Here is an 8,159-nt window from a genome sequence, read left to right as displayed (position 1 = left end):
CAGTTGGTTCTAAGGCATTCAGGGCTGCCCACTCAGAGGTGGAGACCGGAACAGAGAGGGGACCTGAGCTGGCAGGTGATGGCTGTGTCATAGAGAACACTCCCTCCTACACCCCTGGCCACAGCAGCACAGTCTGCATTGGCTTCCCTTCATAAGCCATCTCTTCGACCATTCTGTGTCCCCCACATGGCCCACACACGCGGCTTTCTTCCTCGTGACTCCTCGCCTGCCATTCTGCCAGGAGGACAGAGAATTGAGATCTCGCCCTTGTCCCAGGGCTGAAGGTGAGTCTGTGTGGCCCCCCTGACAGATCCCAGGGTCTCACTCGGGCTCCCTCAGGGGCAAGGAGAGGCAACAGAAACATGGGTGGAGTCGAGAAGAGTCTCTGAACCTAGATGAGCCCTGAGCTACCAGCTCAGCCCTAGAGAAATAGACAATGGCTTCATCATCCCACCCTGGGCCTGGGGGTTCTACGACTAGCTTCTGCCAGCTGGCAGTCCAAGCCTTGCCAAGTGGTATAGGAGGGGCCTCAGGAAATCTACTTTCCTAAGGGGCCTTAGGAAGGGGAGCTGCTTCTTCTGTTCAGGCCGAGTTCTGTGACCCAGTGGCAGGAGCTGCCCTGGAGAGCCTGCGAAGAGACCCTCCCAAAGGCCTTGAATCTCTGTTGAGAAGCCCTGCCTCCCCTCCCACTACCAAACTTCAATTCCAACCTCCCACCCCAGCCCCCCTCAACCTGGCCCTGGACCGAGTCCATGGAAGGTAATATCTCTGGTGTATTTACCACAGCTCATCTTTCCTCCAGGAACATTTAACAAAGAACTTGACTTAGACTTTTGCCGATGGGCAGAGCAGCCAGCCCAGCAAGGATAGGAGGGGTGGTGAGCAGAGGGGAGGAAAGATAGCCACCAAGCCAGGAGCCAGGAGGGGAGGGGTCTTCATACCCCAAGAGTTTTCTGTTCAGGAGGTCCCAGGACTTGTAGCCCTTGGTCTGAAGCCTCCCTCCCCAGTATCTTCCAATGTCAACCCTCCCAACTTTCTACCCTCCCCATCCTGCTGTCTACACACACATATACCACCCACCCACCCCTCCCTCACCCTCCTTCCCCGGATTCTCCTGTCCTTCGCCAACCCGTTTCTTCTTGACCCTCCTGCCTCAAACCCATCATCTCCCTCTTTACAGAAAAACCTTCCTCTCCCTCACTCTTGTCCCCTGTAATTTCCCCAGGTGGCTGGACCCACAGCAAAGCCCAGTTTGGATCGATAGGAAGGGAGAGGGGCAGCCACCTGCACTGCCAATCATTTCTCAAGCCTCAGACTGCCACCCTCTCTAAACCCTGCCTCTTTTCTGGCTACAGAGTGACCTCCCCAGAAGGCTGAAGCATCCTCACCCCGCCACCTCCCCTCTACTCTTCTGTCTGCTCACCTCTGCTCTTTCATCCTCCACCTCCTGTCCTGAACTCTCAAGCTATCCAACAGGCGGAGGGCTTGGAACCAGGACAGGACTGGGAGGTGAAGGGCTTCCAACCCAGAGATTGGTGCCTTGCTTCATGCAACAAGTGTTTTCTGGCTGGATGCTTTGTTCATGTGAGCTGGGAAAATAGATCAGTGCAACAGCGTTCTAACAGAGGTTTGTGAGTGCCATGTGGGGCTGGCAGGAGAAGTAGAAACAGGGAATGTAAACTTTATCCATTTGGAGGGAATGAGGGCAATGTTACCAAGGAGGTAACATTCAAGTTGGGTCTTCAAGAATGAAAAGGAGTTTAGCGTGCAAAGAAACCATGGAGGCTCTTACGTGCTAAGTACAATGTAAGACACACTATATATGTTTAATCCCATTTTACTGAGGCTCGGAGGGTTAACTTGCCCATATTTTCCTAGCTGGGAAATGGCAGAGAAATAGGATTCCAAATCTGGGCCCGTTCTGCCTCTGCATTCTCAGACAAGCTGATGGATGAATTTGTGCGTGAAGCACACAGGTATGAGATGGTACCATGTTCAGTGTGGCTAAAGTATATGGTACCCAAGGAAGTAAGTGAGAGAGGAGGCAAAGGAGAGTCAGGAGCCAGATTATCAAGAAACTTGGGTTCTAAGCTGAGAACGCCCAGGGAATGAATACTTGTTAAACGAATGGATGAGTTGAATGAATGAATGAGGTTGGGCTCAAGACCCTTTGTGTACAGTTGCACAGGTTGTGCAATGCACAATTATACATGGCAACCTGCTTGGGTTTCATTCTGTAGGCAATGGGGAGACGTCAGAGGCTTTTCAGCCAAGGAGTAAGTGACCAGATTTGTGCTTTAGAAATAGGGCTGTGGGGGCAGGAGACAGGACCTGAGGCCTGGGTTGGGGAGAAGTGTGACTGAAAGAGGAAGCTGTGAGAACTTGGACTTCAGGCCAGGAAAGGGATAAGAGCCTAAGGAGACAGGCTGGGACAGGAGCCTACTTGATCTAGGCCTGGGTCCTGGGTTCCTATGACTTGAAGGGCCACATGGGAAAGAGCAGGACCTCCCTCCCAGTCCCCCTGATATTAGTCTCCTCAGGCCGCCATAACACAATACTGGGTGACCTAAACAACAGACACTTAAACTTTGTCACAGTTCCGGAGCCTGAGGTGCCAGCATGTTTGGGTTCTGGTGAGAGCTCTCTTCTTGGCTTGTAGATGGCCACCTTCTCGTTGTTTGTGCACATGCGCCTTTCTTCAGTGTGTGCTCCTGGAGAGGGAAATCTCTCTCTTCTTCTTAATAAGGCCACCAAGTCTCTAGCATTAGGACCCCACCCTTCTAATCTCAATTAACTTTAATGAACTCCTAAAAATACTATCTCCAGATACAATCACACTGGGGGTTAGCGCTTGTGAACTTGGAGGGACACGATTCAATCCTGCCCCAGCCACGTTCCCCACTCCCACAGTCCCCCTGTGCTGGCCGGGCTGGGGCTCTCTTCTTCCTGACGCTTGCCCTCAGAGACAGCCTGGGGCTTGTTTTGTAAGCCTCTGCTTCCTAGAAGGCATCTCATCCTTTGCCTCCCTGCAATGGAGTCTTGTTGAGGAAGTCAAGTGGAGTTTGTTTTGCAGCAGGCCTGGAGGCCGGGGAGGCGAGCCAGGAGGGAACCAGAGAACATGAGGAGGGAAAGGAGAAGGGAGAATGCCACTCACTTGCTCATTCACTCATTCACCAAACATGTGCTGCACGGGGCAGCGTTAGGCATACCGGGGCTGGGCAGGGAATGGGGAAGGGGTTTGCGTGTGCCCCAGGAGAGACGTTCTGTCCTCCACAGCATTAGATGTGACACCCGTGAACACTGAGATGGAACATATCATTTGTCTAGTTCACGCCACTCTCACCTACACACACACACACACACACAACTTCCCTCTTCTGGATCAAGAATTAGAAGCCGGGGGGGGGGAGGGTCAGGCAGATGTGGGTGGCAGGTCCCCTCTGCCATTGACTAGCTTCATGACTTATCAAGAGTCAGACGCTCAACCAACTGAGCCATCCGGGTGCTCCTATCTCATTTAATCTTGACGGCAATACTTCATAAGTACTATTATTTATCCTCATTTGATGGATATAGAACTGTGGAGTAGGAGACCAAGTCAGTCTCTCAGGGTCCACCAAGAATAAGTAGCGCAGTGAGATTTGAACCCAAGCAATCTGGACCCAAACCCATGGTGACAATGACGATAATAGTGACATTTGGAGCTTATTGAACGCAAGGTCATCAAATCCAATCCCCTGCCTCCACATACACCAGGATAGGGCTGTCTGCCCCTCATTCTGGTGTCTCTGCCAAACCCCTCCTCTCGCATCAGGGATTGTGTCCCCAGCCCCAGGCTGCTGGGGATGTTGACAAAGTCACCCCTCCCTCTTCCTGCCTGGAAAGTGGCACATCTCCCACTATAATCTCCCACCCAGAATCTTCCCTCAGGACCTCCTTCCTTCCTCCTCAACTAGAGCCCTTACTTTAGCTTCCCCTTTCTGGTGCCTGAAGAGGCCTTTCCTATGGAAAGGGTAGGTGCCCAAACATTCCCCCTGCACTCACTGGGAGATGGTGAGTTCTAATCCACTTCTGCCACCAGCTCCTTTATGCCTTCAGACAAGCAAGCCACAGACCCCAGTAGGCCTCCGTTTCCCATCTGTGTAATGGGTGAGCTGGAGAAGAACTTAAAGGCTGCTCCCAGCCCTGGTCTTCTTGATTTTGACCTTTCTCAGCCACCAGTCTAGAGCCATCCTCTCTCCCCCTCACATGCACCCCTCTCCAATGAGATACTGCCCGGCTCTCCCCAAAGCTTCCTGTGTGGTCTTCCCCACCACTACCTCCCACCCTAGAACTATGGGATCTGCCTGTGGGTAGCCTCTGCTCTCACCCCACTCCAGACCTGCCCTCTACTTTGGATTGTGCTGACCCTCCCTTCCTCTGCCAGGGCCCAGAGTGGCCTACAAGGCCACCATCTGCAGAGAGCACAAAGGGAGGCTAGCCCTTCCCCAGCCAGTGAGCCAGCTCCCCTCATTAGAGCCCCAAGAATATCCCCACTGCAGGGATTTACAAAATCCCTTTGCATTTTAAAGGCAAACTTCCCCACACCTCTCCCAAAAAAGAAAACTTTTCAAAACTTTTAAGGTCCCAGTTTACATTTCTTACATAAACCCCCCTGGGCCTACTGCCTGGGATTTAGGACTCACCCACCCCTAAATTCAAAATCTCTTTTGGGGAGGGTTTTTGTTTTTACCACAACCCCTCCCTCATTGCATGGGGCAAGGACTGCCCAGGGCTTTTGGAAGTGGGGTTGGTCACAGTTCTGGGCTGGCCTGGCCTGACCCCTCACAGAGCCAGCGATCAGGCCAGGGTCACTGAGCAGTCACATGTCACTTTGAATGGGAAGCCTTGAACTGAGGCTGAGAAATGAAGTTGGGAAACAGCTCAGCCAAAGGCAATTGGACTTTTTTTTTTACTTATGTTTTTTGGGGGAAAAAAACCTCTATTGTCCGACTAACCTTCCATGATGCTGGAAAATTGAATTTATTTCCTGAGCAGTCTGGTCCAATTTCCCCTGGGTGGAGACAAGACTGGGCTTCCCTCCCTGCTGTTCCAATTTAGAAGCTCTGGTTCTGCTCAGAGACCAGGACCCAGGAGGGAGGCAGGGACCCTGAGCCCTGGCCCTTCCAGGCAGCGCGCCCCTCCCCCACCCCACAATCCTTTCCCAGGAAGCCCCCCTTCCAGCCCCTGTGGGTAAGGAAGCTTCCCCCCTGCCCAATCCCCCCAGTCTCAAGGCCCCAGTGTTCATTTCCATTTTCACTTTCCCAGCAACCTGGGTTTGCTGGGCATCTGTCCTGGCCTGTCCCAGACCTACCCCAGCAATCCATGTGTGCCCCTCTGTGTCCACCCAGCTTCCTGCCTCTGTTTCCAGTCTCTTCGGGGCAAGCCAATAGAAGTACAGCTGCAAAGCATTTGTGCTGGCCGCCAGGCTGGCGGGGGAGCCATCTGCAGCCGGGTAGCTGCCAGGCCTGCAATGACGGGAACCCTGGGCCCTAGCCCTTCCACCGCAACCCCCAACACAGGAACCTCTCTGTCTACCAAGGCCTAGGAGGCCAAGGGGAAGGGGAATGACCTTGAGACCACTGCAGGAGACAGTGTACAGACCTAGTCAGCCCTTACTTGGTAACCTGCAGCTGAGCTTCACTGCAGGGGTGGGGGAGGGGGTGCTGCTCCCAGAGGAGGCTGTCGGATGGCGGGGGGCTGCCCACCCAAGCCTCAGTGACAGATATGTCCTCAGCTGGCCAGCGCCCCACTGCTGCCCTTCCTGGGCTAATAGAAAAGTTCCCAGGCCTCTAGTGGGTAGAGTAGGAAAGAGGGAAAGGACTCTCTCTCCTAGCCCCAGCACAGAGAACCCCAGGTCCCCACTTCTCCTAATCTACACCCACCTCCCCTCCTTGGGTGAGGGGGAGGTTGCATTGAGTGAATGGACTTCTGAGATGCCTCCAGCCACAGCAAACCCATTTGGTTCCAATCAGAGCAGGTTTCCAGATCATAGAGGGCACATGGGGGAGGGAGGCTGTGCACACAACCCCTCCACTCTATCCCCTCCCCAGAGTGCAGACCCTGTCCTATGAGATCTCCTTTCACCTCCCAGGTGGGTCTCACACAGCCACTGGAAGACTAGGTGAGGCAGGCAAATCTTAGGGGGCAACAGTATAGACCCCAGACCTCTGTCCATGTTGGAAAAACAGACTACAGAGGAGAGTGGGAAACTGAAGGAAAGAGGGTCCTGACAGGAGGAGAAAGGGCTACAAACAGAGTCAGAGCAAGCGAAGGTCCTGGAAACTACCAGGTCCCAACTGGATCTTATCACAAATGGGGAAGCAGGGGTCCTGAGAAGGAAGTCCAATAGAACCACTTACTGAACTCAGCCCCAAGCCCTGTTCGTGCATTCCGCCCACCAGTCTTACCAGGAATTATGATCCCACCTTCAACAGATGGGAAAACTGTGGCTCATAGGAATAGAAGGTCCCACCTGCCCAACCTCACCCAAGTGGTAAGCAACCAGGGCCACCATTTTGCCTTCCCTGACATCTCTAGACTTGGATCAGGTGGGAGCCCAGTTCTGAAGAAATCTACCCTCCCCAGCTAGGGAGGTTCCCCAACCCTCACCTGCCCAGTCCCAACTTCTGTCTCCAGGCGCAGGATGAAAGGATACAAGCCTGAAAAAAAAAAAAAAAACAGCTTTCCTGGTCATGCCTTGGTGCCAGCATCCTAATCCTGGCCCTGGATGACTTTGGCACTTGGGTCTCAACTTCCGCATTGATAAAATGGGCCAGTATTGTCTAAAACTGGGTTGGACAGTGATTCTGTGATTCCCTCAATTTCTATCATCCTAAACAAACCCAGAGGTTTCCCTTGGCTTAGGTGGTCTTTAGGAAGAAGGTCATCCAAATTTCAGAATTTAGAGCTGGTAAGGGAGCCAGCTCTAAAGAGAATGAGGGGACCCAGCCAGCCATGGAAGCTGCTAATCTCCATCTCTCCCTGGGGGGGACTTCACTGCCGCCTCCACTGAAAGCAATTTGTCATGCCCTGAATTAAGTGATTCCAACAAGGGTTTAATTTCAGTTTAATGGCTCTGTTTTTATGTGTAATTAAATACCATTGCATGGCGAAAATATGTTGTTTGCACTTTAGAGACTGTGTAAGGGCCCAGGAAGCCAATCCCACCGGGTTTCTACTCCCAGGCTCCACCAGCCCCTCCCCTAGTCTGGCTGGAATAGTCCAGGTCATGGAGAAGGGGGTTGGGGACCTGGGAAGAGAGGAGCGGGGGGTGAGGGGAGAAATGGTCCTGGGGGCGCCTTCTCACTCAGTAGAGCATGTTTCTAATTATCCTCACCACCCTCACTTCTGCTCCCTGACCCTAACTCTCCCCAGCCCCTAGGGCCTCAGACATAGAGGGGACAGATCACTCTGACAGTGAAGATCTAATTAGACTCTTGGCTGGCTGAAGTGGTGTCCACTCCCCCGTGGGTATGTGCAAAGGTCTGCCCTATTGTCTCTCCTCCACTTATTGTTCTCATTAACTCTCTCCTCCCCCATGAATATGCTTCCTCCCCATTGACCCTCTCCCCTGACTCACAAACTGCCCCTTTCCTCCCCTCTTCCCTAAGACAACCCCAGGACCCAACAACTGACCCAACAGCCATAGCTGCCTGCCTGCCTCCCACATTATCTTGACTTTCTCCTTCTGGGTCAGAGGTGACATTGCCATAGGGGTCTGGAATGCAGGGGGAGTTTCTCTGGCTGGGAATGTTTCAGGGTCATTTACCACACAGTCATATCCCCCCAGGAAGGGGGGCCAAGCTGGCACCCCAAGTCCTGCATGCCTCATAACATTCTTGGAGCAGCTTGGTATAGTTGAATCTGGCCCAGAGGGCAGAGGAGTTGGGACAAGCAGCCTTTTCCTGGAAGGAGCTGAAGTGATTGCAGTAGCTGGAACCTAGGGGCCTTCGTAGGAGGAGGGGCCAGGAAGTTTGGCCAACTCTCCAGAGATGCCCCAGCCTGAATCCAATACTGGAGTCAGTCCAAGTCTCCCCTTTTTACTCCCTACTCCCACCCTGCTGGCTTGCCAGTGGAAAACCCAGCCCCCAACCCTCAGCGACAGCAGGGCTTGATCT

Source organism: Halichoerus grypus, chromosome 2 (assembly GCF_964656455.1).
Source record: "Halichoerus grypus chromosome 2, mHalGry1.hap1.1, whole genome shotgun sequence".
In the NCBI taxonomy this organism is placed as follows: domain Eukaryota; kingdom Metazoa; phylum Chordata; class Mammalia; order Carnivora; family Phocidae; genus Halichoerus; species Halichoerus grypus.
The sequence above is the reverse complement of the archived record's forward strand: the minus strand, read 5'-3'. Positions refer to the sequence as shown.